The sequence below is a fragment of the Pogona vitticeps genome, chromosome 2, assembly GCF_051106095.1.
Source record: "Pogona vitticeps strain Pit_001003342236 chromosome 2, PviZW2.1, whole genome shotgun sequence".
NCBI lineage: Eukaryota > Metazoa > Chordata > Lepidosauria > Squamata > Agamidae > Pogona > Pogona vitticeps.
In genome coordinates, this window is record NC_135784.1 from 296,900,405 (window position 1) to 296,914,525 (window position 14,121).

Genomic DNA, 14,121 nt, shown 5'->3' on the forward strand with positions numbered 1-14,121 from the left:
GGTTTATTACTTTAACTGTAAGCCATTAAACTGCTTCTGACTTAGGACTGCTGGATGGGTCAGTAGTTTAGTTGGGAATTCGATTCCCCGCTGTGCTTCCTTGACAGGGACCGGACTCGATGATCCCTCCCAGCTCTGCAATCAGCATTATTATGGTGACCCTTTCCAGGGTTTTCTATGTATACTCAGAAGTGGTTTACCATTCCTTTCCTCTGGGGTCACATGGCTTGCCGAAAGCTACACAGGCTGACTCCTCTCCTCCATGGCACAATGGGGAATCAGACTCCTGACCGCTGGTTCTATCTGAACAACTTTGCTCTCAGCCAGCATGGTCACTACTCACGATGGCTGTAGGATTCTGGGAGTTGTAGTCCTAAAAAAATCCCAACTCTTTCAGGCTAGGTTCATCATCTCTGCGTTGTGCCCCCTTCCTCATTTTACATGTTCCTTCATAACAAGATCTGATGGAAATTGCTTGGAAAGCTTGGACATAATCTGATTGATGAATAAGCCTGTGTACAAACGCTGAAAAATTAGCACTCTCTCTAGCACACGGCAGGGGTAGGGCAGCTGTCTGGTTGGTGACTGAGTATCTCATTTATCATGGAGATGACTGGTTTATTTTCTTGCAAAGATTACATGCATAATTCCTCTTTAGATATTATACTCAGAATAATGGATGGCTCTGGCATGAATACAAGGCCTGGAGTTCTCCTGCCTAGCGTTGCCAACATCCACTCTTTTGATTTATGACAGGCCTCCAAGTCCTTGGGTGAATTACATCCACTCTTACACCAAAGGTCCATCAATTATTCACAATTGCCAGTCAGGAATTAGATGGAATATAAACTCCAGAGGAGAGTTCGCAATGAGCAAACATGTGCCGTAATGCTTAAAAATCATGTGGGAAACACAGAGGTAGAACATTTGTCATTTCATGGGAGGTTGTTGGGATTTAGAGGCTGAGGCTGTGTCAGCAACACAGCTGGGAGAAGTTCCTTTTTAGAATTACAACTCCCAGAATCGTTCTGCCAGTGGAACTACAGCTTTCATGTTTTGGAGCCTAAATGTAACTAACTACAGTGGACCCTCGACTTACGGAATTAATCCATATTGGAACAGTGGCTGCAGGCTGAAAAGTTTGTAGGCCGAGGCTCCATTGACCTACAATGCATTGAAAACCGATTAATCCGTAACTGGCCGTTTTTGTTCCATTTTGGTTTTTTTCCCGATCTGTAGGTTGATTCTCCTGCTGCAAGTCAAACCTAAATTTTGCGGCCAGAGAAGTCTGTAACTCGAAAAGTCTGTAAGTGGAGCTGTCTGTAAGTTGAGGGTCCACTGTAGTTTCAACTAGCAGATCCGCCACATGCCGACAGAGAATCCTGAAGCTCGCCTTTTAGATGATCTATAGACCCAAGTCATGTCTTGAGTTGAGAGTTGAATTTGATCGCCCACGACTAAGGTGGCCACCCGACAGAGGGGAGAGAGATTCTATAACTTTTAACTCTTTTGTGGAAGAGATTGTTTCAGAAAGTGCTGCTCAACCTCGTAACACAGAAATGCCTTCTTTTCCAAAAAAATATTAAAAATACAGGAGGAAGGTCCTGTAGCCATCCTATCCCCAACTAAGGCTTACATCCAATTGCTAGTCATGACTAGAGTAGACCCAATGAATCAACTGATGAAGGGTAAAGCAACACTTTAAAAATCTCGATTGATTCCATGGGAATCTCAACCCAAGGCACTAGAGTACTTGGTTCTAAAGAACACCTAAAAGGCCAGCCGGGAGGGGTTCTCTGGTGGCAGTTCACCCCTCCATGTGGCAATAGGGGGATAGCACACTATCTGTCGCTGGTGGATACCATTCTGCATTTCCTGTAATGCTACCAAAAGCTCATCGAACTGCTCATAGGACCTTTATGGAAAACTGTTTCTCCCGTAGCTATATTACTGGACTCTGCCATTTTTATTCTGCACAGTACCTCAGTAACTATTTAAGGCCTTGTGGAAGAATGAAGGGAAGTTCATATTTGCCCAGTGTAAGGAACCCAAGGCAGATGTCAGTATGTCCAGAATGTCCTGTTAAATGCTAGCTGCCGAAGGATGCTAGTGCTTATACTATCCGTGGGCAGAGTCCAGTAATATAGACTATACACAGATGGGCCTGTATCATTTTGGCTATGAGGCGACCCAAACAAATATGAGGGACGAACAAGAGCCAGCAAACCTGGTTGGAAGGTGGATGACGCAAGCAAGCAACCCAAAATACAACCCCAGAGAAGACACAAAAATTCACTGACAATATCTCAGAGGTTTTGTAGGCCATACAGCCTCACACTGGAGCTACCCAGCAACCCCAGGCCTCATATGAGGCTGCTACTGAAAGCCACCGTGGACTTTACTCCAGACTTTGAAAGATTGGAGCTTTGTGGAGAATTAAAATTGTTTCTCCCTGAGCCATTCGTTATTGGGCTCTGCCAATTTTATTTCCCACAATGCCTCAGGCACTATGTCAGGTATTGTGGGAGGATTGAGGGAAGTTCATATTTGGACTGGCACTGGTAAAATCGCCCATTATACATCTCACATACTTTGGTAACCCTATTAAGGTCACCATAAGTCAGATACAAATTGACTTCCCATAACAGCTTCACAGAACAGGTATTCCTGGTAGAGATGAAAACTGCTAGAACTGGTTTGATGACTGAGGGGAAAGTATTTTTCCCTAAGGGCCGAGAAAAGACTGCCATGATGAGTCTTTACTGCCACATCACTGATTGTATAACACATTTTCTGTCTGAACAGTGGCCAAATAAGTAGCCATGTTGGTTTGCCTCAGCATCATGAGAGGGGGAAGAAAAGGAAGAACAGATTGTTAAAGCATTTTCAAAATGCATTGTTTCAATGTGAGCCTTTGTGTATCAAAATTCACCTCTTTAGACACATGGCATCCTCATACATTGTCTTCTATATTCATACATATTCTCACAGTGAAGGAGCCATATCCAGGTGAGAGTACAGACAATAGACAAAGATTTTAATTCCTTGACATTGCAGATCATATGCAGGGCAATAAGCAGTTGCTGGGTAGATTTTGCTACCATAGAAATGGTAAAAGTTTTTTCTCAGGCATTGGACATGAATATGTCAAGGGAAATGCTAATTTATATCCATAGGATTACAGAAAATTGGGTTATTAATATATGTAGTGCTGGCTGGATAGCTCAGCGACTGAAGGATCTGGCTGCTAAGCCAGAGGCGGGATGAGACATGGTTTTGAAAATCGAAACTGAAACTGGTCTTATCTCAATGTTGGGCTGCCTGTTGTGTGTCACAGTCGTTTTTTTTTCCAGGGGGGGGGAGCTGTCTGTGGGCAAGTACAAAAGACACAGACTGTGTTTTCATTGAGAAGGGGAGAAAATCTCTCCCAGGAGTGGGAAAAGGATTAGATAACAAGATGTGACTTGTTTAGAAATGCCTTATGCTCTGCCATGCTTTATTAAGATTTTGTAATATCTACAAATATGTATTGTAGTAGATTTTAAGTAACCTTCTAAAGTCACTTGCATGAGGGTTTATGTATTTGCCTTTTTAAACATTAATAATATATTTTTGGAATTGTATCTTTTGAAATGCTAAGTGTAAATTCTAAACTATAGAAAAGTTTAGAAAGAAACTAGTTTAGTACATCAAACCATTTTTATTTTTGGATGAAAATACTGTCAAAATATACAAACTGGGATTAAGACTGTAGGTTTTGAAATATATAGTAATCTGTTTTATATTTTAAATCAATGTATGCCTGTAACTTTGAGCTTCTATATATGTTGCTTGCTAAATGAATTTTAGAAAAGAAGATTCATATTTTTTTGGACTTTAAAGCTAAAATTTCAAAGGGATATTATTAGGAAAGCGTTGGATTGATACAAGAGAGCGGGCGAAATCTTCTGAGATTACATTCCCAGTTGTGTGTAAAACACAAGTCTATAAGTCTTTCATATGGAGTAAAAACAGGAGGCTGGCAAAGACATTCAGATATTCCTCTGTGGAATCTGACATCCCAAAGTGTACTTCTTGGGTAGACTGGTCCTGATTTACTGTAGGCTCATGGAAGGATGAAAGTTACTGAAGTTCTGGTGGAATTTTTCTAGGGATTCCTTGCCATAAGTACAGACGATGAAGGTAATGTCAATGAAACTAATAGATACTATCTTCAGGTCCATTGTCTAAAGTCAAGCTCTCCAATATAAGCAGATTTGCTCAGAACCACAACCAGTGATGTTGGAAAGCTATCTAAGCTTGTGTCCACCATCACATTTGGTGGCAGTGAACATCATGAGTTGTTACTCTAGCAGTTTCCTGAAAACACCTAGATATCAGGAACATGGGGCTTGAAAGAGGAACGAGCCAGCAAAAAAGGAGCAAAATGGCGGCTCAGATGCAGGTCTAGCTCCCATATAGGAAACTCTAGCTGCCTGGAAAATGGGACCTTGTGGTTACAAACTCCTTTGAGCCCAAAATAATGGGCCAGTATGGAAATGGATATACAGTGGTGCCTCGCTTAGCGATCACTCCATTGAGCGATGAAATCGCTTTGCGCTGGACTTTTGGCCATCACTGGAGTGATCGCTTAGCAATGTCCTCTATGGCTAAAATTCGCTTTGCGATGATCGCAGGGAAGCGATCATGGCAAAGCGAACTTTTTTAAACAGCTGATCGGCGGTTCCAAAATGGCCGCTGCAAAAAAATGGCCACCGTTGTTTTGCCTCGCTGTAGAGGCACCCAAAATGGCCGCCGCTATGGAGGAATTTCGCTTTAAGGTAAGTTTTTAGCCCATAGGAACGTATTAAATGCCTTTTAATACGTTCCTATGGGCTTTTTAAAATCGATTAGTGATTAAATCGTTTAGCGACATTTTTTCCTGCACGGATTAACGTCGCTAAATGAGACACCACTGTATAATGTCTAGACCTCTGGTAATTTGTTACCCCATGAACCTGGGTTACTCCTTATACAGTGGTACCCTGCATAGCGACGGTTAATCCGTTCCGGATTAACCGTCGCTATGGGGAAACATCGCTATACGGAACGGAAAAACCCATTGGAACACATTAAACTTTGTTTAATGTGTTCCAATGGGGCCGAAAACTCACCGTTCTGCGATGTTTCCCCATCCGGCTGCCATTTTCGCGCCCTCGGTAAGGCAGGGCGCGAAAACGCTACGTGCGGCCATTTTGGGCGTCCGACGGCCATTTTGGAACCGCCGGTCAGCTGTTTAAAAAGAATCACTATGCGAAAATCGGTAAGCGAAACACTTACCGATTGTCGCAAAACAATTTTCGGCCATAGAAAGCATCGGTATGCGATCGCATTAGCAATCCCAAAAAACGGATCGCTATGCGAATTCGTCGTTAAACGGTGCACTTGTTATGCGAGGCACCACTGTATAAAAATATGGTGCCTAAGGTTATGTCTCATTTCATGGATTGCTGCCTTGTCGTGGCAAAGGGGCTTGAGTAATTCAGAGAAGCTATGGGCTATGCCTTGCAGGGACACCCAAGATGGACAGGTCATAGTGGAGAGTTCTGACTAAATGCAATCCACCTGGAACACGAACTGGCAAGCCACTCCAGTATCTTTGCCAAGAAAACTCAATGAACAGAAACAAAACGCTAAAAGATATGATGCTGGAAGATGAGCCCTTCAGGTTGGAAGGCATCCAACATGCTACTGAGGAAGAGCGGAGGACAAGTACAGGTAGCTCCAGAGCTAATGAAGTGGTTGGGCCAAAGCCGAAAGGACGCTCAGCTGTGGACGTGCCTGGAAGTGAAAGGAAAGTCTGATGCTGCAAAGAACAATACTGCATAGGAACCTGGAATGTAAGATCTATGAACCTTGGTAAGCTGGATGTGGTCAAACAGGAGATGGCAAGAATAAACATTGACATCCTGTGCATTAGTGAACTAAAATGGAAGGGAATGTGCGAATTCAATTCAGACGATTATCGTATCTACTACTGTGGGCAAAAATCCCATAGAAGAAATAGAGTAGCCCTCATAGTCAACAAAAGAGTGGGAAAAGCTGTACTGGGATACAATCTCAAAAATGATAGAATGATTTCAATGCGAATCCAAGGCAGACCTTTCAACATCACAGTAATCCAGGTTTATGCACCAACCACCGATGCTGAAGAGGCTGAAATTGACCAATTCTATGAAGAATTACAACACCTTCTAGAACTGACACCAAAGAAAGATGTTCTTCTCATTATAGAGGACTGGAATGGTAAAGTAGGGAGTCAAGAGATAAAAGGAACAACAGGTAAGTTTGGCCTTGGAGTTCAAAACGAAGTAGGGCAAAGGCTAATAGAGTTTTGTCAAGAGAACAAGCTGGTCATCACAAACACTCTTTTCCAACAACACAAGAGGTGACTCTACAGATGGACATCAACAGAAATCAGATTGATTATGTTCTCTGCATCCAAAGATAGAGAAGCTCTATAAAGTCAGCAAAAACAAGACCTGGAGCTGATTGTGGCTCTGATCATCAGCTTCTTATAGCAAAATTGAAGCTTAAACTGAAGAAAGTAGGAAAAACCACTGGGCTAGTCAGGTATAATCCCTTATGAATACACAGTGGAAGTGAAGAACAGATTTAAGGAACTATATTTGGTGGACAGAGTGCCTAAAGAACTATGGATGGAGGTTCGTAACATTGTACAGGAAGCAGCAACAAAAACCATAGCAAAGAAAAAGGTAATGCAAGAAAGCAAAGTGGCTGTCCGATGAGGCCTTAGCAGAGAAGAGAAGGGAAACAAGTAGCAGAGAAGAGAAGGGAAACAAAATGCAAGGGAGACAGGGAAAGTTACGGAAAATTGAATGCCAACTTCCAAAGAATAGCAAGGAGAGACAAGAGCACCTTCTTAAATGAACAGTGCAAAGATAAAGAGGAAAATAATAGAAAGGGAAAAACCAGAGATCTGTTCAGGAAAATTAGAGATATTAAATGAACATTTTGTGCAAAGATGGACATGATAAAGGACAAAAATGGGAGGGACCTCACAGAAGCAAAACACATCAAGAGGAGGTGGCAAAAATACACAGAGGAATTATACCAGAAAGATCTAGATGTCCCGGACAACCCAGATAGTGTGGTTGCTGACCTTGAATCAGACATCCTGGAGAGTGAAGTCGAGTGGGCCTTAGAAAGCACGGTTAATAACAAAGCCGGTGGAGGTGATGGCCTTCCAGTTGAATTATTTAAAATCTTAAAAAATGATGCTGTTAAGATTCTACACTCAATATGCCAATTTGTCTACCTTGAATCTCTCACCATTCAGTTCAATTGACCAGCTCCAGGGTGACATTAGATTGTGTTCTTTTGAAGGGCCTTCAAGTCTCTTCAAAGGCAACCCCTTGAATTAGTGACCTCCAAAAGGCTCTGTCATTAACAGTCCTCCTCAGCAATTGCAAAGTCAAGGCCGTGTTCTCCTTTAATTGAGTCAATCCCTTTTTCCTGTTGCCTTCAACTTTTCCCAGCTTCATTATCTTTTCCAATGAACATTAGATTGTATGAACCTTTTTTTTTCTTAATGGCCAGATTAACCTGAAATAGGTGTCAAAGTTTTCGTAGTGGCAGCTTGAACAGCAGTGGCTGTAAAATACTGGCACATGGATGATGAGTTCTCCTCATTGCAGAGTCACCATCTTGACCTGTTCCTTGTGTTCATCTACAGGAAGCAGGATCCTTGTGGCATTTAGCTTTTGTGAGCACTGGTATGAGCATCTGCTCGGAAAGAAGGGTGTGATTTATGTATCCGAGTGCTTGTCATATTCTGCCGAGAGGTGAAAAGAGGATTCCTGCTCTATTCAGCTCCCAGATCAGTCATGTTCTGAAAGATGAAGATGGATTACGTTTGGCAACTGCTGGACCTACCTGTCTCATGAAAAATATACAGATGTTATTTCTGTTCACCCCAAAGCCTGGTTCCCTGCCCCCAACCTCAGTTCTGACTAAGACATTTCCTAGCTAATATCTTCCAGCAGTGGAATCCCCTGGGTTCTTTTTATGCTGCATTTGAAATGACTTGCCTCTGTCTGCTGAAAATTTATGGCTACTTCCGCCCATTCACTTTGCTTTATGGCTATTAAATATTGCAGCAGATTCCCTCGACAAGTGGTTTGTAGAAAAGGAGCCGGGAGAGACTTAATAGGAGCTATGCTCAGTCTCGCTTCAGAACAAAGGAATATAGGTCTGGCAAGGTTTCATCGACTAATTTGGTGCAATTAGTTCACGGAATCTTTAAGCACAGGTTTTACCTTTGGTATCTGATTCATCCACTACAGCTGCCACAACAGACAAAGACACAAGTGCCAAAATACTGGCAGGTGCACAGTTGGCCTGTTTATGGCATTTGTGCATGGTGGTATTCTGCTTAGCTAAACCACTGAGCTATCCAGCTGTTCATTACTTCCTTCTGTATTTGTAAAGCTTGTTGCTCTCAGTGGGGCCATCTCCGCTTTGCATGACTACAAGCTGGAATCTGCACGGAGTGTTCTGCCTGGGGTACCCTTGTGCTCTATATTTACTAGCAGTATTGTGCCCTTCATGGATTGCTGCCTTGTCGTGGCAAAGGGGCTTGAGTAACTCAGAGAAGCTATGGGCTATGCCGTGTAGGGACACCCAAGACGGACAGGACATGGTGAAGAGTTCTGACTAAACGCAATCCACCTGGAGTAGGAAATGGCAATGCCACTCCAGTATCTTTGCCAAGAACGCCCCATGATCAGAAACAAAAGGCTAAAAGATATGACGCTGGAAGATGGGCCCCTCAGGTCGAAAGGCGTCCAACATGCTACTGAGGAAGAGCGGAGGACAAGTACAAGTAGCTCCAGAGCTAATGAAGTGGTTGTGCCAAAGCCGAAAGGGCGCTCAGCTGTGGACATGCCTGGAAGTGAAAGAAAAGTCCAATGCTGTAAAGAAAAATACTGCATAGGAACCTGGAATGTAAGATCTATGAACATTGGGAAGCTGGAGGTGGTCAAACAGGAGATGGCAAGAATAAACATCGACATCCTGGGCATCAGTCCTGGACAGCATAGCTAGTGGTGAAGGCTTATGGGAGTTTCAGTCCAAGAACATCTGTGGACCTAAAGTTGGAAACTACTGTACTGCTTTAAAATATCCATACACCACCTTTCTCCTAAAGAAGACTAAAGGATGTTTACAATATTAAAAACAATATAAAAACCTGAAAGAGGAGGTGAACCCAACTTTTCGGCATCTTTACTGAGATAAAGCCTGTCTGGAAAGAAAAATCATTGCCACCAAAGAGGGGAACAACCTGACCTTCTGTAGGAGGGGATTCCACAGCTTGGGAGCAGCAACAGGGAAGGCCGTCTCTCGGGTTTGCATTTCCACACACTTTTGAGTTTCTGCTAAAACTGCTTTCTGTTGCACAGTAGAAATATAGAGATTCACTGAGGGGAATGACTACATCCCCCCCCCCCGAAAAAAGCCCATCCCTGTCTCACTAACTGACATTTAAAGTCTGAATAATTCATTCTGAGACATTTGTAGGAAAAGGATAAAAATGTTTCATTACTTACAGTTCTGAACAGATCAACAGCAGATTAACAACTGACACCAACAAGCTGGGGGGGCGGGGCGGGGGGAGAGAGAACACACAGCAGAGAAGCGGGACTCTCTTTGAAATCAAAGCCTGGAAGGAATAATGCGTTAGTGCTGGATAGACGATCACCCCAGCCCAGAAAAGTTCCTCCCACCACAGACTGCAAGTAAGATTCCAAATAAAACCCCGTCGTCGTTGTCGTTTAGTCATGTCTGACTCTTCGTGACCCCATGGACCAGAGCACGCCAGGCCTATCTTCCACTGCCTTCCACTGCCTCCGGAGTTGTGTCAAATTCATGTTGGTTGCTTGAATGATACTGTCCAACCATCTCATCCTCTGTCGTCCCCTTCTCCTCTTGCCTTCACACTTTCCCAACATACAACAAATGTACCTGTGAGAGTAGCAGGGTGGCGTGAAAGGCCACTTCTGATTATTTTAATGAGGACAGGCTCATAAAAGGAAACCAGTCGTTAAGGTAGCCAAGGCCCAAGTTGTTTGGAGCTTTATAGGGGTTTAATGTAGTGGGTTATGGTGGTTTTAATCCAACAGTACCTGGATGGGCACAGATTCCCTGTGGTTGAAGGACTCGCCATGTTTCATGCTCTGAGAGGCATCGTCTAGAAAACAATGCAACACATGTCGTAAAAGGAGGGGGAAGGGAGCTTAATCACATCCCTTGATCTTAGTCAGTCTACTCACAGTTGGTAGCCCTTCTGTGGTGCCTGAGGCTTCTTGCTACTCTACAGCCATGATCCAATTCCACCCCAGACACCCCCTGCTGAAGAAGGAAGGAAAGCATAACAGTATCAGCACTTGCTGCCCCCACCCCCACTCCTTTTCTGTGGAAATTCAGGTGACAACTATCACATCACAGATACTGATTGCCTGTCATGGCAGGAATGCAAAAAGTATGTCACCCAATCTGGCAAATAGCCCAGTCTGTTCATAATGCACAAACATGCTTGGCATGCTAGTAAGAAGGAGCTGATGCACAGCATGTCTGAGAAAAGGGCCAGAGTTGGTCCATACCTCAGGCTGCAAAATATCCTGGGCTAGCCTTGAAGCCTGTCATTGGTCAAGAGGGTTTCTGTGTAGAGTTCCTGGACTTCAAAGTCTAGCTCTAGCGTGGGAACAGCACCTTCTCCTTCAGAAGACTTTAATGGCACCTACAGAACCAAGGTGGTCAGCTCTTCTCCAGGACAGGAGACACACCATTTCTGTGGTCTTGCGAGGAAACTCATTGCCACTACTGAGGATGGTTACAGATAATATAGTCATTAGAAGAGGAAATACGTGAACTGCTGAAAGCATCTGAGTGCGGAACATGAGCTTTTCTCTCCTTACAATATGTAACCTGCAAATTATCTTGCTTTGTTCCATTATTGGTCTTCAGGGTCTAAGCATATGATTGCCTTGAAATCAGATTTCTCGGGCATAAAATCAGCTTGAATCAAGTCTTTCCAACACTAACAGGCTTCCCACTCTAATTGTGGGTTATCTGTTTTTTCTGTCCTGAGTCACCATTTGGGGATTTGGCTGTGCATAAATATTCTGCTCATTTGGAGAAGCAGCAGCTAGCTAGAGGTTAACTTTCCATTTATAAAGCCATTAAGAAATCCAGCAGCCTCACAGCGATAGATACATTATTTTAAAAAATTATTGCAAATGATTGATCAAACTTGACAGCTCAATTCCATCAACATTTCATTGGAAACTGGTGTAAATATAAATAAATAAGCATCCCTTACTCAGAATTTATGACCATCCATGCTGCAGATGGGAAATCACATCTATTGAGGCGGTCTGTATATTTGTTGAGCAAATCTCTTCTTTTGGTTGTTGTTTTTTGCTGGTTTTGTTCTAAAGAACAAGGGTCTTGAAAAGTGACAATATGTTATCTCCCAAACAATAACATTTTTTTTAAAAAATGACCTCATCATAAACACAGTTTCAAGCCCTTGCTTTACAATTCCGAGTAGCGATCTCCTGGCAAGTTATGAATGCTGCACTATGTGAGCTGAAAACAGTAGTGAAAGGTTATTCAAACAACAATGGAAAAATATATTCTCAGTTCAGTCTTGGCTGCATTGTGGCTTGTTCCAACATGCTTGTATAACAGATGCATTTAAGCCTCAGACCTTGTTGAACTCATCATGGGAAATGTGGAAACACAATCATAAATGTTCCCCTTTGGTAGAATTTCTGAGATTAGAAGGAATAAAAGGTACCGGTGTTTTGTTTTCATGTGGATGGCTCTTTGTTTTGTCCAAAGTTTAGTTTGTAAAAGGAAGAGAGAGAGAGAAAAAAAACATTTCTGTTTTACAGGCTTATTTACATTTTGGAACACATTTTAAAGTATATACATAAAACAGTTCTTTGGGTGACTGCCCTATGGCTGTGTATGTGTTTTGTGCATGCATTTGATGAAAAAAAAGGGGGGGTTGGATAAACAGTCCCCTGACACAGGATAGAGGCTATTCACTGCTACTGTGTACCTTAGTGTACTTCAGATAAAAGTACCTAGAAGTTCATTGGCAACTTTGCAAAATGGTTCCTCAGGGATGTTAAAGAATGTGTGTGTGACCTATTTAAAAGTTGAAGCACAAATCTTAGGGGCTTCCAAGAGCACAAATTGACTTCCTGCCCCCTTTGAGAAAAGAGGGAGTTGGGGGAGGTCTCCGAATTACAAAGGCAGGCTTGGGCAGAGACACACAGTGCAAGACCACCGCTTCCCTGCTTCTGGTGCACACATACAGTAAGTACATGCACTCCATATAGATATTAAGCATGTTTATTCTTCTCTTATGCCAGAGAGCCTGGATTCAAATCATCGCCGGACCATGGAAATTCAGTTAGGAGTGGCAAAAATAAACCATGCCTTGAAAATCTTACCTACTTTGAAAGCTCTGTTAGGATCACCGTGGGTCATGAGTCAGCTGACAGCACATAAAATGCCAAAAGGGGGGGGAGGGAGGACATTTCCAGAGCAGATGAAGACTAAGACATCCCGCGCTTTCCAACAGGCAGACATGATGCAAGAGGAAGCATGTAATCAAAGCCAGAGGGACTGGGTGAGAGAAACATATGTAGAAAATGTGTGAAAGAGAGTAAGGGAAACAGATGTTTCATGCAGTCACCCAGAGCTTGGAAGTCACTAGATGATCCCTGCTCACAGCGGCACTTCAAGACGTGATGGCCAAGATTGGGGGCAGTAGATCCTACTGCTCGCAGCACACCGCCTTCTTCATGAAGATCACCCATTTTAAAATAGAGTAGAGCACAATGCCCCCCCCATCAACTTGGAAGTCCTGGGAAAGAAGAGCTACAGCATTCCCAAAACAGATATCATCCAGTTACCTATTTGAACTCCAGCAACAGGAGTGAAGATGTTCCTGGTGACCTAGAACTTCCATGACATGTCCCCAAACCACAATATCTCCCTGTGCCATCACCTCTTCTTGCTACCTGTTGATGAAGAGGTGGGCCCAACCAGCCCCCTGTAGGAGGCTCTGCTACCTGATCCACTCGAGATGCCTCAGAGCTAAGTTCATTTATTTATTTAAAATGTCTTTACCCCACCCTTCTCCTTTAAAAGGACCCAAGGCAGTGTTCATCATTAAAAGACAACGTTCAAAGCTAAAAACAATGTATACAAATACTAAAAAGGATTAAATACCACTCCAAGAAATGGTTAAAAAAAGCAATATTGAATATACATTCAGAGCAGTAAGGCATAACAATCCATTTAAAAATCCCAGGCAGGCAGTCCCTGAGGGAAAGCTTGCCTGAAGAGAAAGGTTTTTGCCTGCTTCTGATAAAAGAGAAAAGATGGGGCCAGTCTGGCCTCCTGTGGGAGGGAGTTCCAAAGTCCAGGAGCTAGTGAAGGCTGCAGCATCAGGATTGGGTGCCCTCTGAGGGCTGTGGGAACGTGTTTGTGCATATATGAAGCAAGGTGAAGAAGTGTTGGATGAAACTGGGGAAGATTTACCTACATCTGCCTTCCCTTCTCACAGACGTCCATTGAGATTGACTTCAGGATCCTATATGAACTGAAGTGCTTCACAGAAGTGCCACATAATCTCTGTTACTCACTGCAAGACTGATGCAACCAATGCATTTTGGAAACTTGAGGCCTGATGTCCTTCCCCCACCCCGCTTCTCTTTGGCACCCATTTTTGAGATCGGAGGCCCCTTGCTTCCAGGCTTCTGTCCAGCAGCCCCACTACCTCACCGCAGGGGGAAAGCAAGAAGAGGTCTACTAATGGTGCCAACAGAGAAGGACTATCTGACCATGTTGCTCTTTCACCCAGTCCCCTCGCCTGTCTGTGTGCACCATACCATTGGGTGAAAGAGCAACAGAGCCGTGTGGTCATGCAGGCAGAAAAGTTGCCTCAAGGGAAGCCAAGGTGATACTGTTGAAGTGGCTCAGTCCACGTATAACCAGATTACTTGGTCCTTTGCTGCTGCCATGCCTGTGGCTTGAATGGAG